Here is a 27,900-nt window from a genome sequence, read left to right on the forward strand (position 1 = left end):
GAAGCCACCTTTTCACGTGATATTCAGAGAGTTGGCCGCAAATAAAAACTTAAAACTCGATGACACCGCTGACAACTTCATTACTTTTAGAGCACTCCTGCAATCACTGAGCCTGTGAACCTGTGAACTCCAACTTCCAATAAATGGGAAAACATTACTGTCAGGAATGTACAGGGAGGGAGGGTGCCTCCTGTCTTGGGCTAGGCATATCGTATAATACAGATAGAACTTCACTTACAGGTAAGTTCGTTTAATCTTTTAATTATACGATATGCCTAGCCCGAGACATATCATATATTATTTCACTTGAAGATGTTCAGAGGTTGGAGTTACGGGCAAGAAGATAGGAATGTTAAGTATTCTCCATAATTATTATATTTATTATTATACCGTACCTACATTAGACTTAGATACAAGTGGTAATGGTATATTTAATCAGTAGGTAAGGTTTATAAATAAACAAAGAATCATACATTAAATATAGATTCATAAAATATTTGAATAACTATACAGCACTGAATGCGGCTTCATATTACTAACAGATATAGCAAAACTTAAAATATTTCCGAATTGTACAGGATAAGTACTGGTTGTAATTCTACATCTCATTTTTAAATATCTTGAATATTTTAAATATCAAAACAAGTACCTTTACTTAGTCCTAGCCTAGTAACCTAGTCCAGCATAAAAAGTTAGATGCATGTCGCATAGAGTGTGGCGTTCATTTTTTAATGTCCACACCACTCAAGCAGAAACAACTTGAATTAACGATCTGTTTGAGGCACTAGCTTAAAGACGAAAAATTATTTCATAAAAAATGATGATCTATAATCCCCTAGCTGAGTGAAAACAAACAGCAAAAGGTATGGCATTTTAAAGCCAAAACTGTGTAAAGCCCCGGTTTATTAATCTGGTTTAAAAAACATTTGTCTTAATACTTGACTCATTATTTTGATTTTAGGAATGTCTAATGAAAACTCTGTTATACGCTGCATACTCTGTCTATAGGTAAATTCTGAACATTTGTTAATGCGATTTTCTCGGTTACTAAAGTAGAATTAATTTAACATTGTACCTACTACATTTTTTATAAAAAAATTAAGACAATATTCTATAATTACATGTACACTTCTGTCAGAAACTCCTTCAAAAGGCTAAGTAGAAAACGTTAACCTGAAGTGTACAAGGAAATAAAAAGGTTCCTTCCTTTAATCAGTAGAATATAGGGTTCTTAAGGGTGACTATAGCAGAAAATTAGAAGGTCTATATACTCATTAAGATTTGTGAGACAGCAGCATCCCCAAACAGAGTAAGTATTAGCACGGCCAAGAGATCCTTATTACAAGAATAATCCATAATCATAAGGTCTCATCACACTGGATTGCGAATCATTAACAGCCGGGAAAAATCAAGAAGACCATGGGTCAATTTCACCAAACGAGCATTTTTGTCTAATTTCCATGGAATTTTGAAATACCAACATTACACAAAAAAAATTATGCTGAGAATTTGATAAAAAATATAATAAATATTAATTTTCTTATGGGATAAAAATATTCATAAAACTATAAAAGTTATTTAAATTTAAAATTTTGGTCAGGGCACGGGAATTAGTGTGTCCATGGAAATTAGATTTTACTAGGACGGAAATTAAAACACGGCACGGGAATTGTTTTCTTAACTTATTTTGGTACTTAAAACTATTATTTATGTATATTTTAATCTACAATAATATACTGCAACCATACTGAAGTGGCATCGGACATATTTACCTTCTTTAATTTTATTTTCGAACGACAAATCTACGAAAGTATGTTACACTAAAAACTACGTATTTGACTAATCCTTTCCTTTATTTTAATGGCAACTAATCTCTCTTTCTTAGTAAAATGTACATATTTCAAAACAATCTTTGAGTAGTTTCGTAAACTTGTCCGCCTTTACATACAAAACTATTCATTAAAAAGTGTCATTATGTATCTGCATGTAGATAGGTACAAGGTGTATGATCTGGTATATGGTCTTATAGGAAATGATACTAAGAAATAAATTGTGCCCCTACTTATGAGAAGAAGTTATTGTGTAAGTTAATCTGAAGAAATCGAATATGCTGCCTTCATAAATTAATAACCCAAAAAACACATATGAGGTAAGGTGGGGGTAAGACTATCACCGGGGTAAGACTATCACTTGTATGGAATCCTCATACTGTTAGTCTTGCCCCGATCAAAATAAACTAAGTTAGTCTCACCCCGCCTTACTTTACACATAGGTATACGGGGTGTCCCTGCCCTGCGGGAAAATCTTCAAAGTGTAGGTTGGTTAAGTAATTTCTTAAAAATATCATAATCTTCCTAAAAAAAGACTTGCTTACAAAATACCCCCTGGCACTGACTACAATAACCGACTTGTTTTCACATTCCATCCCAAAACATTTTTTTGTAGTAGAGTAGAAGAACTGCGTTGCGAGATTTGCATCTTTTTACATGAATTGAAATGATCCCATCTCTTTTTGTAGGCTGTCCTTCTTTTCGGGTAAACATACCCATACCATACTGATACTTTGTATATACATATCATAATACATCTTTATTCATACTCACATCGTCCATCGTAGTGTACCTTTATTTTCCCTACTAATTGTAAGAACTAAAAGGTAACGTTGTTATCGCATATATTTCTATAGGATTACAAACTTAATTATGCAGTTATCTTTAGAACGTGACTAATATTGCAGTATTATTAGATTTTTATTGGCTTAAAAAGCTAAAACCTAATTACGTTTCAAATTTGGAACTTGTGGGTATGCTAGAAGTACCTTAAAATAATATTGATTGAGAGTGATTGTGCCAGTGACAAAACTAAGGGATTTTAAAGTGTATTAATTCTTAGACTACATGCTCAAATTAAATGTTATTTAGATAGAATGTTATTGAGATTTGATGGTACGGCCGTGCCACTTTGTTTTGCTCGACTTGGCGGCGGCACTGCCGTGCCCCCAGATCCTTTGTCCTTCTTCAGGCCTCAAACTATCTCCATGCCAAATATGTATTATCAAGATGATATTGTTTCAGCGGCTTAAGCGTGACGAGATAACAGACAGACAGACAGAGATACTTTCGCATTTATAATATAGTAAGAATAGGATATATTTAATTTTTCTTGTACCTATTAGAAAAGCTAATTTATAACAACTAATCTATTAAACGAGCAATTCTTGTATATATTTCGGGGATCTCGGAAACAGCTCTAACGATTTCGATGAAATTGGATCATATATGAGCGTTTTCTGGGATGAAAAATCGATCTAGCTGCAGGTACAGGTGCATCTGCATCGATCTAGCAGCAGGTGTCTCTGGGAAAACGCGCATTTTTGAGTTTTTAGGTAGGTATATGTTTTCCGAGCAAAGCTCGGTCTCCCAGATATTTAAACTTTATACGGCTTACGCTGTCAGCTGTCAAATTTACAAAATAAAACCATTGTAAATTTGATTCATTTTGTTTCATGTAGCCTTAGGTACGGGTATTATAATATGTAATAATTCCAAAAATAGTTTTATGTTTATATAATATTTTAATATTATAATATGATAAATGAATAAGGTAAGGTGGCGCAAGACTAACAGTACGAGGATTCCATACAAGTGATAGTCTTACCCCAGTGTCGTCTTACCCCACCTTACCTTACGTATTAAAATTGCCCGGGTTATTCGGGTCCACCCTGTAAGTATGTACTATAGTACTTATACTAAAAAACCGTTCATAGATTTTTGTGCATTCTCTGAGATTTCCTTAAATGTAAAATAGAAAGATATACGTCATGTTATTATTACATATAATATATATTCAATGCCAATATATATATATATATATATATATATATATATATATATATATATATATATATATATATAATAATATGACGTAAACATTGCCAATTAACTTACAGTGCCCCCAATTAAAAATTTGTTGACAATAAATGTAATACTTTCTAATTCCCGTGCCACTTAATCAGCTGTTTTAGGTAAATATTCTATGGGAATTAGGGCACGGAAATTAGAATTCGTAATAAAAAAATTCGCCAAAAATTTAAATCGTGTTTAACCAAACTGTTATGTTATCGCTTACATAAAGATACATAAAGGGCTCCTAAATATGATAATTGTTTTTGAAAAGCTATGTGGGAAATAAAATTTATAAGGGGCATCGAAATTAGAAAAAAATTGTCGCCCACCCGGATTCCGAAATACTTATGCGATTTGCTCGAACACGCCGCGGCTTGACGTACATCCGCTTGCTTTGAGAATCAGCCGAATATTGCCAGTACAGGTGAGGCGGGACACGAGGCGGTTCAGATACAGACGTCGGCTGTGAGAGCCCTTTGAGTTTTGCCGACGAAATTTTACTCGCGCGCTCGGACAAAATTTAAACTTCGATCACGAGTTATTTACCACAATGAAGTTAATAGTGTATGTGCTCAGTGATAGTAAATATCATCTAGTTTAAGTATTTGACACTAAATTAGTGATACTAATGTAGAATTTTTCGTAGGATTTTTCATTATGCTCAAAAGTAGATTCCGGACAGGGCACGGGAGTAGTAATTTGAGCCTTTAGGTATTTTTAAGTGTATTCTAAAAACCAATTAATCAGTGAATTCATATGGAACCCGGTGTGAAAGTGTGGCTTCATTATGTAAAAAAAAAATAGTAAGTATTATTTGATGCTAACCCGCGATTTTCATCACGGACAGAAAAAAAATCGTGTTCAGAAATTGACCCCCATACAGAACCCAGCCAATTGTAGAGGCAACAATATACTTAGCTAACAGGTAGCTCTCATCGCAAACAGATCGATAAACGATTTTCTCAGCATAGAAATGTGATCTAAAACATCATTTATAAACATGCGGTATGGCGGCCATTTGGAACCATCCGAAAAGTATGGCATGGTGATGTCCATGAATGGCTGCTCGATGATGATCACCTGTGCAAAAATTAGCTTGGCACATTTTTATGGACTATCGGAAAATACGAGGATTTTTGTGGAACAAAGTTCGACACTCGTATTTTATCCGAAACGTTCGACTAACGCCCACGCGATTGGGCCGCCGGTACCAGCGCTATGACCATCATTTTTCTTTCCTTTATTACGTGCTGAGACCCCTGACGAACCGCCATACTGGTACAAATGGCCCAGTAAAATGTGTCACTATCCTCCTCCCATCCTCCCGGTCTATAGAACATTCACAAAATAAGATTTTTATTTTGACAAACAACCCTTTAAAGATAAATATGAATCGACTAATAATGTGAAGCAACATCACTATTTGCCCCCAAACTGAGCATTAGATAACAGGGTGTATAATATCAATACGTCGCATTTCATACATCGATCGTATCTTGCGTAACCGTTTGGTTGCCTTATAATTTCTTTTCTACAATTGTCGCATTTTGCTGACAATTCTGTGATAGACAATGATACTGAAACACAATTATCTTTTATCTAAACGTCAAACACTCATTGAACCTCTTTGAAAGCATCCTTTAAAAAGTATGATAAGGGGAAACATTTCCTACGGCTTAAATCAGTTTTTAATAATATTATCCTACACAATACTTAAAATACAAGTCTATTCAATGAACAAATTAAACAAGGTAAATATATCAATTATGTCGAATAGTATTTTCTTGCAAACGTAACAATTAAAACTTGACTGAAATTTAAGTGACATCTCAAAAAAAAAATGAGAAGCACAGCAATTGCTGCATTTATCTTTCAGGGTAGTATAATTTTCATAAAGAAGATCTTGTATGGGATGGAACATATTCATATACAACTGAGTAGCAATAGTTGCTGGAAGTCCCGGAGATAAAATGGCATCCTTTAATGACTCCATCTGCAAATATATAGTTAATAAAAGTATTGTGTGGAGTATAATCGTAACTTGTTATTATTTTAAAATTTAAGTTAGCAAATTTATTACAGATATATATTATGAATTATGATCATGTGGATCACCGAATCTACCAAGACTGGACTCAGTGTTTATATCGATATATTTCCTGGCATACTCTACTAAATGTATGGTAATTACATGTAGAGATGTATTAAAAACAAACAGGTTTTCACAACAAAACTTTTACAAATTAGTACTTTGTCTTATTATCAGGGGTCGGACAAAAAGTGCGGATGACGTAAAAATGACGTAATCTTGCACACAGGATGATGTTTGAGTTTGTATTTTAACTTCCGTGTGACATGTAGTAACAAAGTAGTATTAATGAAGTAACAAAATAATTGTAAATAAATCCATGGAATTAATAATACAGGTGGTAGATAGGGTGATGTAGTGAATAAAATAAATTTCACGAAACTTGTTACCATAAGGTATAATTATTTGAAATTAGTTAGAACAAGTCTGTGGGATCCTCAGATAAATAGGTTTAATAGTCAAAAGTGGGAACAGTAGTAAGATTAGTAAAAATAAAAAAAAGATAATTTGATGTTATTATACTGGAAATCATTTATTTACAAACAATATATATACAGTGGTACAACTAAACGAAATTAATAACTAGCTTAAATCTAAAATAGGCCCCTGAGGCATTGTACCAAGGATGCTGGCGGTAGCGATGGGCGAGTCGAGTTATCTGATTCGAATAATCCGAATCAACCTACAGATGAGTTGATTCGAATCAAGACTATTGGCAATCCGAATCAACTCGGCCACTAAACTGACTGGTAACTTGGTATCCGATCCGCTGACTCGGCGAATGAATCGCCAATTCACCAACTCTCCGAGCCGAGTCAACGCTACGCTAAGGCCATTCAAAAATAAACCTTAATTCGATAGCCCGAAGATTCTTTTTACAACAACTGCCGCTTGATTCGGCGTTTCAATCCGAGTTGACTGGTACTATGACCATTCAAAAATAAACCTTAATTCAGTAGCCCGAAGGTTCTTTTTACAACAACTGCCGCTTGATTCGCCATCCCGAGTCGAGTTCACTGGTAGTATGGCCATTGAAAAATAAACCTTAATTCGGTGTCCTGAAGGCTCTGTTTACAACAACTGCCGCTTGACTCGTTTGCGGCTCCGCGGCCCGTGACCTTGTCGCGAACCACGCAGTCGCAAACCGTCGAGTCGAGTCAGTTCTAATTTCGACTCTGATCAGTGGCCGAATCGATTCGAATGATTCGAATCGAAAAAAAGTGGACTCGTCACATCGCTAGCTGGCGGCATTTCCCCGCTGTATCGCAATACTGATACGTTGTGCGAGGTAGCCGCCAGCCCTTCGGTCACCAGTTACGTCAACCAGACGCTTCGCGATTTCTGCGAACAACTTACGAGCGCTGGGACCCCATGGACCTAGAGTTTCAACTCCAAATGGTACAAAATGGTACTCTCTACCGAGGCTTTTATATTTGTTACGTTTTAGAATTTCGGCGCTTTCCGCCGCCCCGCCCGCTTTTACAGTAGTCCGTTGGAGGTGGGACGGTGCCAGCGTGTCTACACAGGTAGCATCCCACACCAGCATCTGTCCCAAGCTCCAAGGAACTAAAGACACCCCGTCGGGCCTCTTGCCATCATCTCTGATAATGTTATTTAATGAAATTATGCATAGATGACTATTTTTCTAACAAGTCTATTATTGTTGTCACAGACTTAAAATATGCTACAATGAACTTTTTTTCCTCAATTGGTTGACCGGGGAAAAAAAATTAGCCAACAATTTCGCGGGATCTATAACAATCGCAGTACTTGATTGCTCAGTTTGTGTAGAGATATCTTTGCCTTGTCCTGTAGTCAGCGTTCCTATGGATATTAAAATATCAGGTGTACCATCGCTACTCCTGAGTTCACTTTGACCCTCCGGTAGCTTTACAAAATACTCTTGTGTACAGGGCATATCGATTTCATCGTCGGATTTGTATTCATATTCACACGCACGTAAGATTGACTGGCTTTCCATATCTACACATTTTCCTGCAATATGAAAAAAAAACTTTGTTTAGAATTTAAATACGCAAATTATAACTTACAAACGCAAATATCAGTCATACGTACTTTTAGATGCCATTGTAGTGGAAATAAGATCTGGAATCGGATCTTTCTTCTTTCTTTCTTTGTTAAAATAATATTTTCGTGATGAACCAAACACGTAGCGACATAGGCCCAAAAACTACACAGACATTTGTTTTCTTCTTATGTCAAGCGTCACTTCTATTGCCTTTATGCTACGTTTATTTTAGGCCAGTCCATGTAAAAGTGGAATAGAGTAAATAAAGATTGCGAACTTCATACGCTATAAAAAATTAACATTTAATGCATTTAGCTATCTTATATAAAATCATTCGTTTATTCATTATACTCAAGCCCGCTTCGGTTTCACAGGGTTTGGAGATTTTTTTTAAAAGTAATTTTGCTGATATTTTAATATCCTCGCTATTCGGTGCGGAGATATTTCCTTATAAGTACTTGCTTTCATAATTAATTATTATTAATATCTGTTCTAAATTCTGAGGCGTCATTCTAGAACGTGTACTTGTAAAAATCCATTTCAAAATCGAAAAGGACCTTTCAACCTCCACTGATGTGATTGCCGTATTTGAAAAATGGCCACAAGTAAATTTTTTCTATGTGTACATCATTGCTATCGACACAAATTTCTTTTTTGTCATTTAAGTCGGCAAGTTTTTGCATTGTTTGTAGTTCCTTATTTTTCCGTACAACTGTTTTGCTTTTGATATATATATTTCCCTTTTGCATGCAAACTAATTTTAGACAATTTTGCTGTGACTGTTTTTACGACTTGTAACGAGTCACTTAATGTCAGTGTAGAGCTTTGTAAACGTTTAGTGGACTTCACCAAAATACTGCAATGTTCATTTATAAAACACAAGTTGTTTTTTAGCTGAGGTCTACTTACTGCTTTTTTTGCACGTCTTACTTTAGCGGCATTTTGATCATTTAAAGCATTCAACACATTCGTGATCTCGTCCAAGTATGTCGCGTAGTATTTGCATGCCTCAAGCCAAGTGTTCCATCTAGTTATAATCGGCCGAGGAGGCTGCGGTATATTAGGGTATAGCTGGTGCAAAACTCTTATTCTTGATGGTGATTTTAAAAACACTGACTTAACGCTTGCGATTACATCATTGACATCGTCGTGTAACCCTCGAACTGTCTCTGCGACTCGGTTTAGCCCATGAGCCAAACATGTCACGTGGATCATGTTTCCAAATAAGTTTTTTAGCGTTTGACCTGCTTTCAACATATAGGGAGCCCCATCAGTCAAAAATAATACCACTCTGTCATGATAGGACTCGTTTTCAAAAAAATTGTTCAATGAGTTGAGAACTAAATCTTTAATGGTGACGTTGTTTGTACAGTCGAGAACTTTAGAAGCAATTATATGTGGTCTGCTTGCATTATACTCTCTAAGAGCACCAACGAGGACATTAGCAACATTTTGTTGCAAACGGTCTTTTGTGTCATCTACTGTAACATAAATATACGATTGCCCGATATCTTTTCGTATAGAAGAAAAGGCATTTTTGAACATTTTTGGCAAATAGCGTAGTCTTAGGTTTGATTCGGTTGGTATGGTAACTGTTTTTGCATATTCACCATCCATGCATTTTTTTATGAAATTACGGAAGTTTTCATTTTGTAGTTACACCCAGGGTATGTTTGCTGCTATCATAAAATTTGTAAGGTTCATATTAAATTCACTTTATCCTTTTTTTTCTACGTTTCCGACATGTTTGGTTGTATCCAAATGTCGTTTAATATTGCTTACCTTCGTTGGTATATCTTGATTACAGCAAGAGCAGTATACGTGTTTGTCACGTACCTCCAAAAACGGAAAATTGCCACAATATTCGAGTAAAGATGACATTTCAGAGCGTTTTCTTATACATTAGAAAATATAAATTTTAGCTAAATATAATCGTGAAGATACAATAGCTAAACAATAACGAAGTCAATTTATTGTTCATCTGATTGACAATGTGTCAGTCAAAAACGTACTTACTCATTTCAAGTGGCGATATCGTTTAATAAAGAGGTTGATAAATGATAAGTGATAATTGTTTATGAAAATCAAAAATACTATTTGAAATCATCCTATAAGTGGTTTGACGTCATCCGCACTTTTTGTCCGACCCCTGCTTATTATATTATTTTACTTAATACCGTCGCACAATCTTTAATCGTCGCACTTCGGGACATGATTATACTGTTGTGAAATTTTAGCATGCATAACAGAAAAAAAATTAAAAATATAAGAACTAGATTTGTTATAAGATGCTTTTTATCGGAATCAAAAGAATTGCTTTTATTAAATTAACATAATTCCGATGTGTCTTATTCTCTAAATATATTTTTAAATCCTCCGTGTTTTCACGGGACACTAAATACGCTAAAAGGTACATATGTGACGTTCCACGGCAAAAGGTACCTTATGGCGGCTGGCGCTTACGTCGCATAGCGCCGTATAATATTGGAGCGGCGTTAATAATCAAACACCAGATTGACGGGGCAAATCTGATCTGACGTTTAATAGTGCGAGAACAAATTAAATTAATTTTATTACTTGATATCGATAAAAACGACGTACAACCGTTGTGTAATTTTAAGAATGTGAATTAAGAAGAAAACGACATACACATAAATAAACTTTATGAGCAATTAACCTTTTTAATATTTTATATAATTTTCATAATATACAATCAACATTTTTTTCCACATTTTCAGACTTTAATCTTCGTCGCCTGGGTGACAATATCCATTTTAGTCAACTGAATGACCTTTCTAGGTCAACTGTGGTAATTGGTGCAAATTCAAACAATTTATAGTGTTGATAAATTTCTTCTATACGACTCAGTTCTATTTCTTTTCCGCATACCAAATCCTTCAATGTTTTTAAAGTTGCAATGCCGACAATTTTTTTAATCACTGTTTGAAGTTTTTTGTGAATAATTTTACAAACGTAATCTTGATATGTGTACTTTTAACCTTTGGACAATATGGAAACTGGTTTCTAGACTTAAATTATGTGTTTGTAAATTTTCAATGGTACTTGGTATGATGGATAGATTGTTGGCTATCCAGTTCAAATCACTGAGAATGTTTATATCATTCATAGCCCATTTTGCTTTCAATATATGCAATCAGTTATGAAATTGATGAAAATGGGATTTCCCACCTGGGTCCATTATATTGCAAGCTAAAATAAATTTTAGCAAGTCCAGGTTAAATACGTTTTGGTTTTTAGCAACGCTGTTATACCTTTTGCTTCTTATATGCCTTTGTAGGGAAAACTTTTTTCGTGACATATGCATTTTACATTTCTTGCAATAGTAAGTCGTATCTCCTCTATCTTCTATATCTGAATGGTCAGTTTTCCATAAAATGAACGATCTCTTTTCTTGCGAGGCATTTTTAAACGACTAAAAAAAAAAACAAAAAGGTAGGCGTAATTAATCGGAATGCAAAATAATATTGTTGTACTGAATTAATTGTTCAATGTAATTTCAATACTTGTCACAAGTGACTCGACCCCGTCAATGTCAGATATCGGTTGTTTATACTTGTGATAAGACTGATAAGTATAAATGAAAGAGGTTTGCACACAGTTAAATGTATTCAAACTTAGCCATTAGCCATTTTGATAATGATGGATAAAATTGTTTTTTACGATGTCGATAGATTTAGTCGATTTTTAATTAATCACTAGCACTGGTGCACTTTTGCCTCCGTCAATCCGGTGTTTGTTAATAATAGCGGAAGCGCCAACCGCCATAAGGTACCTTTACCCGTGGGAGGTCACATATTTTCTGCAATTCACCCGTTACGTTTCGCCCTGCAAAAGACTGGCATACGTTGATGGCGTGGCGTCTTAAAGCATCTTGTGCGACACTGGTTTCCGTGTGTGTTTCCGTCTTGACCATTTTAGCCCATAGGTTCTCTATGGAGTTGAGATCTGGGCTCTTAGCAGGCATTTTTATACGAGTCAGCACATCTCTGTGGTCATGAATCCATTTTTGTACCAAGCGAGCATTTATGCACTGAGCTGTTGCATGCTGTCTTGCATGAAAGTTGTGTGACATTTGGGTAAAATACGTTGGGAGAAACGACTTTTCAAGTATTACTTGCATTCATAAACTCATTCTGCCTTTATCCGATGAACAGAACACCTTTTCGTCCATAAAAATCACTATATTAAAATTGTGATTTAAATAAGTAGCTGCAAATTGCAACCTGTCAGTTTTGTGAGTTTTGTGTCTGTCAGTTAGTGCCGGCTTCCTTGCTGGCACTCTATTTTGTAAACTACCATCTTTACGACGCCTTCGTATGGTACTGCTCGACACTTGGTATACATTTGCAAGCTGAGTGGTATTTATGAATTTTTCTTCGTTAGCTTTATTTACGATAGCCATGTCCTGACGCCTCGTCGTAGAACGCGGACGTCCAAATGATACGTGATTCGTCAAGGCACCTTCTTGTTGCCATGTCTACAGCTATTGATTCAGTGTTTCTCCGAAATAAATTAATATTTAATTTTATCATAATTCATGATCAAAAATAAGCTTCGCATTTAAATTATATTTGACCAGCTTTCAATATATTAAAATTATTTAATGCAACCCCAACTTCATTGTCATTAGCTACGTCTGTTATAGGCAGACCGTCATTCCGTAATTGTATTTCTTTTCTCCCTCGGAAACGCGTTGAGGTATCGAGTTAAAATTAAAACCATATACTCAGATCTATAAGTACCTGAAGCTTGAGGCTGTGTAAAAAACGTAAAAAAAGGCTGTACCGCGTATGCCACAAAAACGTAAATTTCGACGCTCTCAAGAGAACGTACGCCGAAAGCAATGCCCGCTGTGGTTCAACTAATTTCAAAAAGTTGCGATTTCTCGAGGCGTACCCAATGGTTGTTTGGTACATTTGGCGTTATGATATTAAAGGAAAAAACGGTATGTCTTTGTATTTGCAGAACGTAAAGATTTATTATACCTGTCTACTAACTCTATATACACGTCGCGAACAACAAAGGACCTCAATGTGTCTGAGGGCCTTCTGAATGCTTTTCAATTGCATTAATAGTCAGATTTAAAAGTTCATTCCTGCGACATGCTCCATTTATTCCAAATATGACGATGACCTGCAATAAAATAGCTACTTTCCCTCAAGGTGGTATTAGAAAATTCCACCCTAAGTATAGCGGGTGTGTCAGTTTGTGGGTGTTCTTTTCTCTGAACATTCTACCATCTGACAAATTTGTAATTTTTTGTTTTGTTAGTTATTATTTATTATTTGTTTGTTTTCAGAGATGTCAAAACAATCGATTGCGATGCTAAATTGGGCAATAATAACATTTTTTCAGATACCTAATAAATACATGTATTAGTCTGGTGGCAGCCTGCATGAAGCCCTAGTACCTAATAAAAAAATTGAAAATACCTGCACTGTGGGGGTAGATGACGTATAGTAGCTTCAACTGCTCTTGGTCGGCCGGGGCTTAACTTGGCAAATTTTCTGCAAAAGGCAAAACAGTGGTACAAAAATTCACCTAAGAATCTCATTGAAAAATAGAATGAAACTTATATGGTAGGATAGCTGCCTTTGAAGACAGTAAAAAAAGTGGTCGGCAAAATACTGTGTTGGCAGGTGTGTCTGACAGAATTTGTGATACCACGTGGCAGTTACATTTTACCTCATCGGAAAATTAAATGGATAGCTAAATTAAACCTGTTGACGTATGCCTCGGTCGGCCTTAGTGTGGCGGTTTTTGCAATCCGACCACATTTATAAAATAAATATTATATTATTTCGATAGTGATGATTGATGAATGGTTTTGTAATTGCTTAAACTGAATTAATAAATATATCTATATAATAATAGATACAACTGAAATAATAATATATACATAGGTATAAGCAGACCATATTTTCAATATATAAAAAATGTTGTTTTCTACACTGAAAATATGGTTTCTTCATTGCATAAACTAAACCAATCATTCTTAGTTTTATAAGTATCTTAATATAGTCATGTCCAGCAAAAAAATGATGCCACCTGCCTTTTAATGCAAACAACCTTAACAAGATCATAGGTAAATAAATAAGTGCGTGGATGGCTTAGAGGGCTTTACAAAAACAAAACATTGAGTTTAAATTTCTATTCATAAATCCAAATAACGTTTTTAATTTTGTATTCTTTGTTCTGATTTCTTTACAAGTCATATAATGACTTTATCCTTAATTTAGGCTGTTATGTGAGCTGTAACTGGGAGGCCAGAAAAGCGTTTGTTCTTAATAATTAACACAACCATTTTCGGAGTCGAAATCTGATGAACTTTCCCCAGAGTCCGACTTATCAATTTTATTGTTATGTCTTCCACTCGCAAAGGAGTTGTGCGTGCTTCGAACAATTTGATTTGTTTATTTCATCTGCTAATGTCCAGTCACATATCAACCGCAGCCGTAGAATCCACTGCCATATTGAATTTATGTACGCCGTTCGTTATATTTTTTGTTTGTAATTGTAATATTTTATAATGCCGGAATCAAAATGTAATTTAATTTTTTTTATGTTGTGACACTGTTGAATACTTTTTTTGAACAACTCTCGCTTCCGTTCATTGTTTTGCATATTTTCATTCCGTAATCCGTAGATTTCGCATGTGTATTTTTGAATCAAGTCGGAGGTTTCATCTATTTAGTTTGGGTTGTTCAAATTGTAAAATGCTTTCATATGATACGTTTTTTTTTCAATATTTCAAAGGGTCTCACTTTACCATTCCCTTTAAAACTTGCCGTATTTTGCAGAGCCAGTGAAGGCATGAAATCCAGGTAATGATTTTTCTCAGGTCTGGTCCAAGACTTTCACAGAAGCTTTGGTTGCAGAGGTCACCCAAACTTCGTTTTTGGCCATCTTGTGCAAATTGCCAATGATAGTTATAAAATATCAGTACCTATCTGATGCTCGAATAACTGCAGTATTATTTACACTTTTATTTCAATGTCTCTTTGTGGGTGCACTTATAATCGCTTAAAATTTTGTATAATTTTCTAAATTATTTTGTACTCCTTGCGTTTGAAACTCATGGGTGCTGGGGATCGGAGACTTACCTTTATTAGGGAAGTGGGACATCTGACGCCCGCGCGTTTTCGTATCTGGTGAAAAGGTGGTCCATTGCCATCCAACGTGGTAACGCGGCTAATAGTGGAGTACCTTTTCGCCAGGGACAATCCGGCGTGACTTTTTGACTAGGTTTAAGCTAGTACATATTAAGTTACAATTGTATTATTACGTTATTATTTTTATGTACTGACATGCTTAATAGTTTAAGCAAGCTTTAAATAGTTTAAGCAATAAAGAAACCATATTTTCAATATTGTAAATATGTTCTTTTTTATAAATGTGGTTGGACTGAAAAACTGCCATTCTAAAGTGAGGCCGACCAAGACATTCATAAGTTAGTCGTAGCTATTATAATCCGTTTTTTTATTCTATTTTTCGATGAGGTAAAATGTAGCTGCCACGTGGTACCACAAATTAAGTCGGACACAGGAACCTGCCAACACAGGATTTGGCCGACAACTTTTAATTTACTGTCCTTAAGGCAGCTATCCTACCATACTAATTTCATTCTATTTTTCGATGACGTTTTTTTTTGATGAATTGTTGGACCACTCTTTTGCCATTTGCATAGGTCGTGCCAGGATAAGGGACCATCTTGTGCCTTAACAGCTTTTCGGCCTGATTTTTTTCTGATGATGGGTCACATCAGCAATTATTATCGGCCGGCGGTGGTATTTTATGTCGTTTTTACTTAATAACTAATATGGATAAGCCAATGTTGTTCAAAATAAAACCACATGTTGTTATAGATTCACTGAATTTAATTTGTTATAGTAAATAATCATATTTTTTCCATGCTTGATATTGTCAATCGATTCCTTTTAACAGTGAGGATCCATTTATATAACGAGAGCGACCGTTCGACATTAACAGATGTGAAAAGTACAGAGTTATAAACCAATATTTCGTTGTTATCATTTACGCTTTTAACAAATTCATAATCTGGTATTCTGTTGATTACCGATTCCAGTTTGTTACTTAAAGAATTCGAGAATGTCATCATTATACACAGCCTTACCTCATCTAGTAAATGAAATGATTCTCGGATAGATAAGCCACGCTTTTCTAATAATGTTATATTTCTTGTTATTATTTGAAAATTCTCCTTGATGTACCTATGTAAGATTTTTTTTATGTTATCATCTTGCATCAGTTGTTTGGCTTTGCGTATTAATAATGCCTCATTACATTACTATTAAACCTATTTATCACAGACTTAATTTGGTCAATAAATTATGGATAGTAGAAGGATGCCTCTAGCCATGTGCCCACCTTGTAATCACGGATTTTGGCGGTAAAGGCATGCCGGGATATAATTGTCTTAATATCTTTTCTCTTCTAAGGTACTTTAAAAACACTTTTTTTACGTTAGATATTAAGTCAACATCAGAATATTCTGAGCGCGCTCTGCAACACGGTGTAATGCATGAGTGAGACATGTGAAGTGTTTCAGCTGACGAAATATCTTTTTTAAGGTTGTACCAGCCTTTAACATAGTTATATGCTGCACTATCAGTGCACAGCTACTTTTGCATCGAAGGAATCCCCATAATTCTTTAAAAGTGTTGATAGCAAACTTTGAAACAGTTTTGGCATTTGTTGCTTAAATCACCTTGCATCGTAATAGGTAAATGAGAAAGTTAACACTATGGTGTAGAGGTTTCACTAATAAATTCACAACGAATCTTCCATGCCATTGACTTCCATGACACCCACAAATTACTATCAGAATTTTTTACTTCGATATCCCTTATCCTTATCCCTCACCGGGCAAGCAGTAAGGTGTACACTGGCAGCACAATATATTTGGCGAAAACCTGTTTGAATGCATCACTTTTCAGTCGATCCCACGGAATATTACATAGAATCAAAAAAATAATAAATCTAAATTAAATTGTTCTTCATCAATTTTTCTGCGTTTTTCACCAAGATGTGTCTTTGATTTAAGGTGTTTTTGAATATTCGTTTTGCGTTTGCACAAACTTATTTCACATTATTAGTATTTAGTTATCTATTTGCGTCATAATATTACAAGCTAGTGGGAATGCCACAGTTTGTACTTACACCTATGTACAGTCACGAGCTATAATTTGGGACCCATCTAAGGTTGAATATCATGTAGCAAACTAAAAACAAAAAAACGCTATTTAGAGCTAATATTTTAACGCAATGTCAATGTCATAATATAAGGGTAAGGGGGTTTTCGGTCCTCTCTTCTATCTGGCAATATTAATATTATTATTCGTGATACGCAAATCAAAAAAGAACAATATTATTTTGTCAATTATAATATATGAAAGCTAGCAAATTAATGTGCTCAAAAATATTTTAAGACATATTTCAATATATTAATACCGGAATAAATTTAATCAGTATAATGATCATCTTGATTCCAGGATAATTTATAAATAAAATGGTTTGCACAATACAATCTTTTTTATTCTTATAGAAATATAAATAGAAATAGTTTATTCGTGGCATAAAAAATAGGTAACAGACAAAAGAGAAAAAAAAAGAGGAACAAATATAAAAATAAAAATCTAAAAAAATCTTCATATTTATTATAACATTTATGACACAAACCAACTCAATTTTAACACAATTATTGACAGCATGGTTAGCGGTGCTGAAAACAACAAACAATATCGCCGAAGGCTACAACGAAATTATTAATCTCTCTCCAGTAAATTTTTTAACCTAAATATTCAAAACCGCGTATATCCACCGTCGTTGTCATTTACAGCCTGGAGCCGGTTACGCATGGATCCAATCAATTTCCGACATAATATGTCAGTACCTCTGAAACTTTCCCAGACTGTGTGGCAGATCACCGGGTAGTGGAATGCTCTGATTCGATTTTTGATATGTGTAGTGTACAAAAGTAACCGCAAAATGAAAAAAAAAAATATTGTAGATATATTTAATGCACTTCAAACAATCCGTAAATGGGTCTTTTTATGTTTCATAACATATCGACGCCACATATACCTGTTTATTCATAAATTACATCTCGGAAGTTTTTCGTATTGTTATAATTTTCTTTGCGAAAGAATCTTTTCACTGCTCTCCATTGTATTGCGACTCGATCCGCTGAGTATGAGTCCCTTCCGGTGCGAGGAATAAGCTCTCCGCGACAGAAAGATTAACCTTTTTATGTATGTACCCATACTCTGAAAGGCAATCGTATGCTCTTCAATAATCAGTATTATGGTCGCTTATGGTCTGATCTGATGCATCAATAATAGTATTTTTATATTTCTATTAGATTTTTTAATACATTTTCTCCCGCAGTGGCATAGTTCGGTACATTTTAATTGTTTTTTTAGACTGTTGATGTTGCACCTAACACCGCACCGTGACTTGCACTTGCACCGAATCAGTTCATGACAAGCGGTAGCAGTAACTGGTGTTCAGTAGTCTACTTTGTTTCCAATTATTTGATTCCATTTCCCATCCCCAATCCGCCGGACTGGAAAGATTTTGAATCGGCACCATCGCTAGGCCGTAGAATACGTGCAGACCCTGGCAGTTTTTGGTTTACCTTTAACCTTTTTTTGAATGTTGCAGCTCTTGAAACTCATCATCTAATATAGTTTTTATCAAAATTGTAGTCGCGTCTTCATTCTTCATCATTCATTTTCCTCGCGTCGTCCCGGCATTTTGCCACGGCTCATGGGAGCCTGGGGTCTGGGGAAAATAATTTTTGTGTTCAGTCAATTGGCGTTTTCCTTATTCACAACAGTTTTTCTGCTAACCATTTTCTTCTCAATATTCTCAGAACTCAAACTTCTTACCTTTTCATTCGATATACCTCTAATCAGTTCTTTTTCTTGCAAATGTTTCATCACTTATATACTCGTCTGCAGTATATTTTGTTTCGTGATTTTTCAGTTACGTAAATTTTTTTGAAATGAGTAACGGATTCTAAGTAGTTGAGTGTGATAGTCTTTAAGGTTGGGTGGTTATTTAGGGTTACCATACGAGTAAGTACAACTTGTATTTTTCGGTTTTGCCCTCTACAACAATCACTCCACAATGAAAGGTGTTCTACTTCAGAATCCTTTTTTTTATAAAACGATTCATACTTCTTGGACTTCTCGTCCGGCTTCCCCTTCAACCCACGTATGAGTATGTCTCGATCTCGATACAAAGATATTTTTTCCTCAATTAAAGGTACTTGTTTCAGTAACTAAGTAACCAACAGCTCTGCTATCTCTTTAATTATTACGGCGGTTGTGATTGATAAGACTACAGCCAAGTTAAATAATTTTCATAGAATTGACCAATAAGCCTTTTTAAGGAAGTTTGTAAGTAATTCGGTGATCAAATCGGGGAAATCCTGAAGAAAGGCCAGGTCAAGAGCACCCTTAACCGGCGAGCGTGTATGAGGAATGTTATGAATGTGAAGGAAGCGAAAGAGGTATGTCAGGATCGTAGCAAGTGGAAATCCATGGTCTCTGCCTACCCCTCCGGGAAATAGGCGTGATTATATGTATGTATGTTGGTGCAGAATGGCAAATAAACCAGTATGTACCTGTGAGTAGACACTGTCCGTTGAAGTGGTAACTCTATCGTATTAACTGAACTTGTACAAATAACATTAAACGCGACTTCATCTAAATTGTTTGTATCGCTAATGGACTGTTGATTAAGTCTTCAGGTCACAACAGTTGATTCACTGCGAGAGCCTGCATGATGAACATTATACCCTCCGGTCGACTTTCGAATCAGTCTTAAAATAACATTTCTTCTAGTCATAAAATATCGGCTATAGTTGACAATTAACATTACATCAGTCTTTAATAAACAACCTTTTTTAGAAAATTGATTGTTGAAATGCTTTTGTTATTTAATTTTCTTAGCAGCATCTTATATTTATGTCAAAATTTACATCCTCTTTCTATTTTTGGGCAGAGTCTGGAGTAAACTATTCATGATTTTGAGATCATGGGCATTTCCATTTAAAGTTGTACCATGACTCACTTGACGAGTTGAAAATATAATTTGGATTATTTGGTACTTTTTTATGTGATTCTAGGAGTAAATATATTCTAGTTTACGAAACACAAAAGAGAATCGTTATATTTTTAGCATAAACCAGTTAAAATTAATATTTAATAGGATGAGGGAGGTTTTTTGCGGTCCGTTTGGTTACAAATGGTTATTGAAATAGTCAATAAAAGACATACTTGAAGCAAATGTTTTTATGTTTAAAGCATAATAATGTTAATAAACAACCTAAAAACAATCATCATTTACCAATTTAGAACAAACATTTTTCATAAAAGGAAATTTTAGGTGGTTTGGTTACGAGGTGGCCCCAAATCGTACGATATTTTTAGGTTTATTAAATAATTATTGGCATTACTGCCATGTGACGAATAACAATAATTAGAATTACCAAAACTAAAGATTATTGTCAAAAAAATTAAATATTTTAGCTAAACTTTGAATAAACAATAAAAAATACTTTTGAAATCAAGGGGACATTTCCAAATGGACACCCATGTACCTTAATGGACAAAGTAAAGACGAGATCACAATAATCAAAAATTTACACAAATACTCAGTGATTAAAAAAAGGACTACAAAATATGTACCAAAATCAGTAGATAAGGTTTTAAACATAAGAAACTCAATATTACTTAATAAAATATGACTTTTTAATTGCATATGAATTAAATAAGTATAGACAAAGTCACGGTAAAAACTATACATACTCAATGTGCGTGCGACTTTACCGTGTCCGTTTGATTACATTTTTCTAGTCCGGCTATATGTTACGCTTCAAATTGTAACCAAAAGGACGTAACGATTTGTCTGATCCAGAATTAAATCTATTCAAAATAATACAAAACTAACCGCAATGTTCAACTTATGTGCTTGATAAATAACTAAATGAAACATGGTTTTATTTAATATTAACAGTATTTTAGTTACTTAAGGTTCAAGCTGCATAAACAGTTGAACAAAACGGACAAAACATTGAGTAAAATTACCGGTCACACACCAGCCCGCCTTGGAGGTTGCGAAAAAGTATTTCGCTAAGTAGCGAAAACTGCGTAACCAACCTGGACTATGTCCGTTTCACCATTTCGCGGGGACAACGTTTTTATCGAAATTAAACCCTATTATTGGTGTTTTTAAAGCTTTTTTTCATCAATAACACATTTTTCAACATTTAAACTATGCCAGGAATGCATTACTTGGTGTTGCCTTCATAGAAAAAATATGTGTAAAAGTCCATCAAAAATTGAGGTCGGTGAAGGGGACAGTACTACAGAGTGATTTTATCATATCTAAAAACCTGATTTTAAGTAAGAAAAAAGTGATTTATTGTGCATTAAACTTAATAAATGATGTGTCTATATAATATATTTCAATAAAAAACATCATTTGCCTAGTTAAAAAATTCGTCTTAAGAGTAAAACGCAAAAAATGTAAGGGGACATGCGAAAAACTCGAGGGTACAACTTTAAATGGAAATGCCCTCATAATGACAAGCCTCTCTTTGCGACAAGTTGAAGATTTATAAATTATTTGCATTACGACGCAATTTTCCATTGAAGCGACAATGATAGCCTCCAGCAGAGTTTGTTGTTCTGTGATTATTTTCGGCATAGCTCAGTATATGATTCTTTTTAAATAATTCTGGAATGAAATATTTACCTTTAAAATTTAGCCACTCGTTAGAGTTAGGAGCCACATTAACTGTACTGTAGCTTGCCAAGCTTCTCTCATTAACTCAGCGGGAAGTAGAGTCAAGTGGGAACAAAGTTGATAGGAGAATTAGGAAATGGCCAAGTTGGAAGGTATACGATTTTGGAAGTGGACAAGTTAGGAAAGATAAATTATCAAGCGGACGAGTTAGGAAATAGAATAGTTGGGAAGTGGTCAAGTTAGGAAGTAGTCAAGTTTGGAAGTGGACATGATAAGAAAGAGACAGGTTAGGAAGTGGACAATTTGGAAAGATACAAATTAGGAAGTGGCCAAAGTCCACTGGAGGGACTATATAGTATCACTAAGGCAAAAAGTTTTTAGCAAATAATCTGAAACGGATTTTATATCGGTTGATGGTTTCGGTTTAAATGCCGCTAATATTTTGTTTTCTCAGGAAAATTAGTAAAAACATAGTATATCACACGTACTAACTCACCTTAATAGTGTTTCATTAAGTACTTTGTTAATGAAACACTATTAAGCAGTGCCTTGCAATGTACCGCTGCTCCGGGTACCCCTGTGCAGCTTTAAGGACTGGAGTCATAAGCCATGGCAGCAACTCGTCAACTGAATCCTCTTTTAATTACATATGCAATCAAATTAATGGTTTTTTCTTAATAAGTATGTTTCTGTATAATTTATAAACTTACGATGATACCTCGCGATTCTGAGATCGTACAGCCGGCACATCTCATTTTTAACCACTGGGTAGTTAAAAATGAATTGAACATGGGCGTTCCCCGGGTACTACGAGTTTACGTGCAGCAACCTGCAGTTTACAACTTCACATAAAAAAGTGTACTTATATATTTATCGTGTTGAAACTCACTCGTTCCAATTGCACATTGATGGTATGTTTCCCGTTTCGGTTGATAAATAGCTAGCCGTGCGTTCGAGAAGGAGGAAAGATCGAGACATGGGTGTAGTCCACAGTTCCCAGCAAATCAGGCAAGCCATATATTTGTTCGAAACCCACGGCGATGTCACGCACTTCCCTCTCGGTACCCGGGAAAGATATCCATTTTGGTTTAAGGCTAAAAGCAAATTAAGTAACAACTAGGTGTAATCCGAAAAGTTCATATTACGGCTTCTCGTTGCTATCTCATTCGTTTGATTTTTTCGATTATTTCATTAAATATAACAATTTGTTTCCGCTCCTTATTCTTCTAATATTTAAATGGAAAATATAGTTCCCATACTAGTCTTAAATGTTTCATCATACCTTCTACTAATGGCAGCGACCACCTGGCTTAGATATTTGGAGGTCATTCGTTGCGCTACTTACAAGGTGTGGTCCTGTCTGACCTCCCATTGGTAGCTGCCACCAGCCATGAACTTGATGGCAACCAGCACCTTCTATGGTAGATACTGCTCTTGATTGATGATGAAGAAACAATCGTTTTACAGCTCGCTATTATACATAATCAATCAATTATCAAACAATCATATATATAAATAAACTTAAGAATGCAACCTGCAGTATATCGTCCAAATTACAAAAGTGTGGCAATATGTATAGGCAGAGTTTTCTAAACGTTTTTGCATATTTTTGGTATATTTTAAAAATGGCATGAGTTGAGATTATGGATCTTCTGTGCAACTAAGGGGTATCCGGTCATGCATAAAATATACGTCTGTATCAAAATCATGTTAAGAGTAATAAGTGCTAAATTGAGACGCTTGACTTTTTTTTTCTCTTTTTTCGTGGCGTTTTTCTCTCGTGGCACTTGAGTCCAGGAAGACTCACTTAGCTGAATGTTTAGAATCGTCTTTAAACTAATTTTGATCAAATCAACTATAGGCGACAATAAATTTAGATGTTTCCAAAAAGGACAACAGTGGAGCACATACGTAAATTTAGGGACAAAAAGGCAGAATTTAAGAATCACAAGAGCAAAATGAAGGTTAATTTCGAGTAAGCGATCCGTGTGACTTTTGAATTTAGTTATGGAGTTAGTAATTTAATCGGGAAAAGATTCTTCGAATATAGGAGAACCCAGGAGGCAAAGAGAATACTTGTCTACTGATTTGATATTGGGAGTCAGATCATCAAATTTGGGTTGTAAGTCGGTCAAAGTACAAGAAGATTTTTGAATAAAGAGTTCGCATTTACTGAAATTTGTCTTATCCTTTTTGGCATGAAGGGTTTTGAACGAGAAAAGGAAAAGATTATGCCAATCATCAATTTGATTATTTTCCACACATTTTGTAAGTAGGCCCGAAAGGTGATTAGCGACTGTGATCCTAGCGCCGCGCGGAACTCTTTTAATAACGGGTACATTATTTTTAAGTTCGCTAAGGTGTAAATGGAAAGGTATAGAATTTGGTTGGTCAGAAAGGGGGGTGGTCAAAAGGGATGGGTCTAAATTTAGACCGGCGTCATTTTGGCTGATACAAAGACGGTGTTTGGGTGGGTTGAGGCCTCTGTGTGTTTTAAAAGAGTTATCGCACTGTACACAATTAAAATTTGGATATGGCGTGCCATCGCCTGATTGAGTTGCGGCATGCATCCACTTACCGGAACAGTACACAGCAGTAATCTAAGCACAAAAAACACAAAATTACAAGATTCACTAGAAATATAATATATATAGTTGTGGACATCGGCCGACACGACGTAGTCGCCGTCAGGGCGACACGACGTAGCCGTGCAAGACCGCAACGTCTGAAACAAAAATATATGTTATTATTTGTTTAGTATTGGGCCTGCCCACACTATTGCACAGTAATCTGGTGTTTTTCGATAAAATAAAAGCAGTTTCAGGCATTTAGAGCCATAATTATATAATTTGAAAAATAAGCCAAAAATATCGCTGTGCAAAGTGACACACAGAAGTTTTGACAGTTTACTATCAAGAACCAAAGACAATTATTTAAACATACACCACGTGCTTCAGTATAGCTTCATTTCATTCATCAATTTTTTTTAATAATTATTTTTCATGAATGTGTCTGATGTCCGTTACCGACAAAACTCTTACCACGTCGTCGTCTTCATCGTCGCGGGCATTATCTGATTAATTGTTTCGGCTCAGCTTCATCCACGACAGTATTTTGTTGCTTTTGGTGTCTATAATGCTGTTTTCATTTTATTCTGGTGTTTGTTCATTAAGTACTTGTTACTTTTCCCTTCTTTTTTTACGATGAAAGTCTCGCAGCCTGCATTCATGCTGTATTTTACAGCTAAGGAATGTTTTCTTTTCTTTTTAATGTTACAACTTTCACGTCTTTTACGTTACGTTTAAAATATTTACGTGTACGTAAACTGTTTTTCTTAATTATTTCAGACGTGAAAGTACTTTCAGTGATATATTCAAAATCTATTAAATCACTATACTCCATTACCTCTACGTAATATGGGTGAGGGTTTTTTTGCAGTTACCCTGAAATATGGCGTTGTGAATGAGCACGCACCGTCAGCTTTCAAACCTCTCGTTCGATGGTGGCATGCATGGAATCTACGGGCATGGAAATCTGCCGGCATTCCTATTGTACGCTATTGGGCCGCCGATGATGAATAAAACCATGTAAAACTTTAGCTGTACTGTACAGTATATTACACAGTATTTACACAGAGCACGGAATTTTGCCATTTGGCTACGGAACGCTAAAAACAAAGAATATTTACAAAACGACAAGCTATTTACATATAAAATCACAAATGATATGCAAAGTGTACATTCGTTGCTCATTGCCAAGAAAAAACTATACATATAAACAAAAGACGCGCGCTGGCAGCGGCATGCATCCATCTCGGCCAGGCTGCCAGCACGCGCGCAGCACAAAGGTTGGTAGGAGGTTCCGTCGCCTACACTACACCCATATTTTAAAATTATATTACTTGAATAAAAGTCACAACATTCTGCCTGTAAAAAAATATTTTTCTTATGTCATGGAGCGATGACGTTTTTGGTCGACTCTTTACTTTTAGGTATTTCATGTTGTGATCGGAAAGTCGATAATACTTTGACCCGCACTGACGTAATTAGGTATCTAGCAGTTAGAGCGACAAGGTTCTGTGCTCTGTAGAGTGACCTAGGAATCAGCTAAGTAAAAAAACCGGCCCGATTTACAATTACCAGCACCTAAAAATTTAATATTATTATAAAACAAATACCTAAGTACCCTTTATAAAATGATAGCACAAACTCTCAAGTCTCAAGAACTGATTAGGGTTAGGACTTTTCGTGGCATACCGTGGTTTTAAAATCCTTGGAGCCACCATATGTGTAATTTTCGAAGTCAAAAAGTATGAATTTATGTTAAAGGCTTAGGACTTTTTGAAGAATACCGTGATTCTAGATTCTATTATGGATTTTTTAGTTGTAAAATACTATATGATAATTCATAAAGTGAAAAAAGGACATTTAATATAAATAGTATAATGTAATATATTAATTCACAATGCATTTTATAACGGTGATATAATAAAACCTAGAAAATATTGCAGTTGATGAGAAACAAGCATAGGTCTAGATAAAAATCGATCATACTGCCGTTTTTTTGGTGACTTTGGCTTTTCACGTGCTTCTCTTCGTTAAACTTTTTTTAATTTCATATTCGTATCACACGTTGAACAGTATGTATACGTGACTTATCTTCGCTTACCGTTAGTTCTTCGTAAGGTTTTATCCAATTTAATTATACTATTCTCATCACTGTGATTTTGATGAGATATGCTATTGATATGGTTCACTACAAACATTTTAACGTTTTTTTTGTTGCTGTAATGAACACTATATTTTTCTTCATTATATTTTAATTCCTTATATGGCTCTATCCAGTATTTAATCTCGGAAGTTAAATAAAATCAAAAACTAATTTGAATGTCTCTTATCAAAAGTGTCAACTAATTAAGTATGTCAATATATTTTAATTTTAAATTGCGAATGTATTTGCACTACTCACTAAACACGTACGGGCATTAAAGAGGATGTATAACAAGATAAGTAATATTGTAACGTCGCATGTGATCAGTAATTAGTATTATTATATACATAGGTTAATGATAAAATTAATTACGTTCGATTAAAATGAACTCAGTAACGATGTGACAGCATGTATAAATCAGTATATTTAATATGACATCACATTTTTTGACTTTGATTTCGAAAATTTCACATATGTCGGCTCCAAGGATTTTAGAATCACGGTATGCTACGAAAAGTCCTAAGCCTACGAGTCCATGACTGTTCGTTAGGCTTCCACACATCAAAGTAAAAACAATATTTTGGAATAAAATAACGGCTTTTTCTATGAATAATTTTACACCACCTCAATCAGTACTAAAAGATCCCTCATCCAAATCGCAAGTAGAAATGGAGCAGCTAAAACGCAAGCCTTATAGTTTGGCTATATAGTTATGGCCTATATACCTATATAAATATTATTTTACAATAATGAACAATAAAAAAAAACGTAACTAGTCTTCACGCATGAATTACGATAAGAATGGAAATCTTATTATACACCGTGAAATTTTAGTGGTTGTTTTCCCGCGGCAGGGCGATTTGCTATCGGTAGTACTTTCGAATTATGATAGACAAACTTATAAATAAACTGTTTTCCAAAAAAAAATTTACAAAAAAATAACCTAAACTCGAATAAGCGAAAAACAATAGTAACACACTAAAACTGCAAGTCGACGACAGTTCCCGATATTGTAAACAGATAAACAAATAAACAAGCACATGTTACTTTTTTAAACTGTGTAACAGGCTAGAGTGCTTTACTGTTTGACAACTGAAATTAAAATTTACTTAGACTGTTCCTTCACGATTAACAGTTGAAATAAAACCTTTTTATTAGTTTGATGATTGCCATTACGTTGTGTCAACTTTGGTAAATCGAATAATTACATCCTCTTCGCTTATTAAACTAACGTAATAACAGATCCTGTCAATGTCATCACTGCTATTTCTAGTTTGATTTCTAGTAAAATGGATCGACATTACGAATATTCTAATTTAGAGTACGTCGCGATGGTGCAGCTGTACGCTAGGGCTAACTACGACTCCCAC

The 27,900-nt window shown here is 35.0% G+C and overlaps 1 protein-coding gene and 1 long non-coding RNA gene across 2 annotated transcripts in view; both read left to right on the forward strand.

Moving 5' to 3' along the window:
• LOC134678692 (calaxin-like) overlaps window positions 1-27,900 on the forward strand; it is a 63,357-nt gene that overhangs the window by 17,584 nt on the left and 17,873 nt on the right. The window lies entirely within an intron of this gene.
• LOC134679499 (uncharacterized) lies at window positions 6,169-9,923 on the forward strand. The gene is made up of 2 exons (XR_010100337.1): window positions 6,169-6,479; window positions 9,835-9,923. It is a non-coding gene; the product is annotated as an uncharacterized LOC134679499 (long non-coding RNA).

The sequence above is a fragment of the Cydia fagiglandana genome, chromosome Z (assembly GCF_963556715.1).
Source record: "Cydia fagiglandana chromosome Z, ilCydFagi1.1, whole genome shotgun sequence".
Lineage (NCBI taxonomy): Eukaryota > Metazoa > Arthropoda > Insecta > Lepidoptera > Tortricidae > Cydia > Cydia fagiglandana.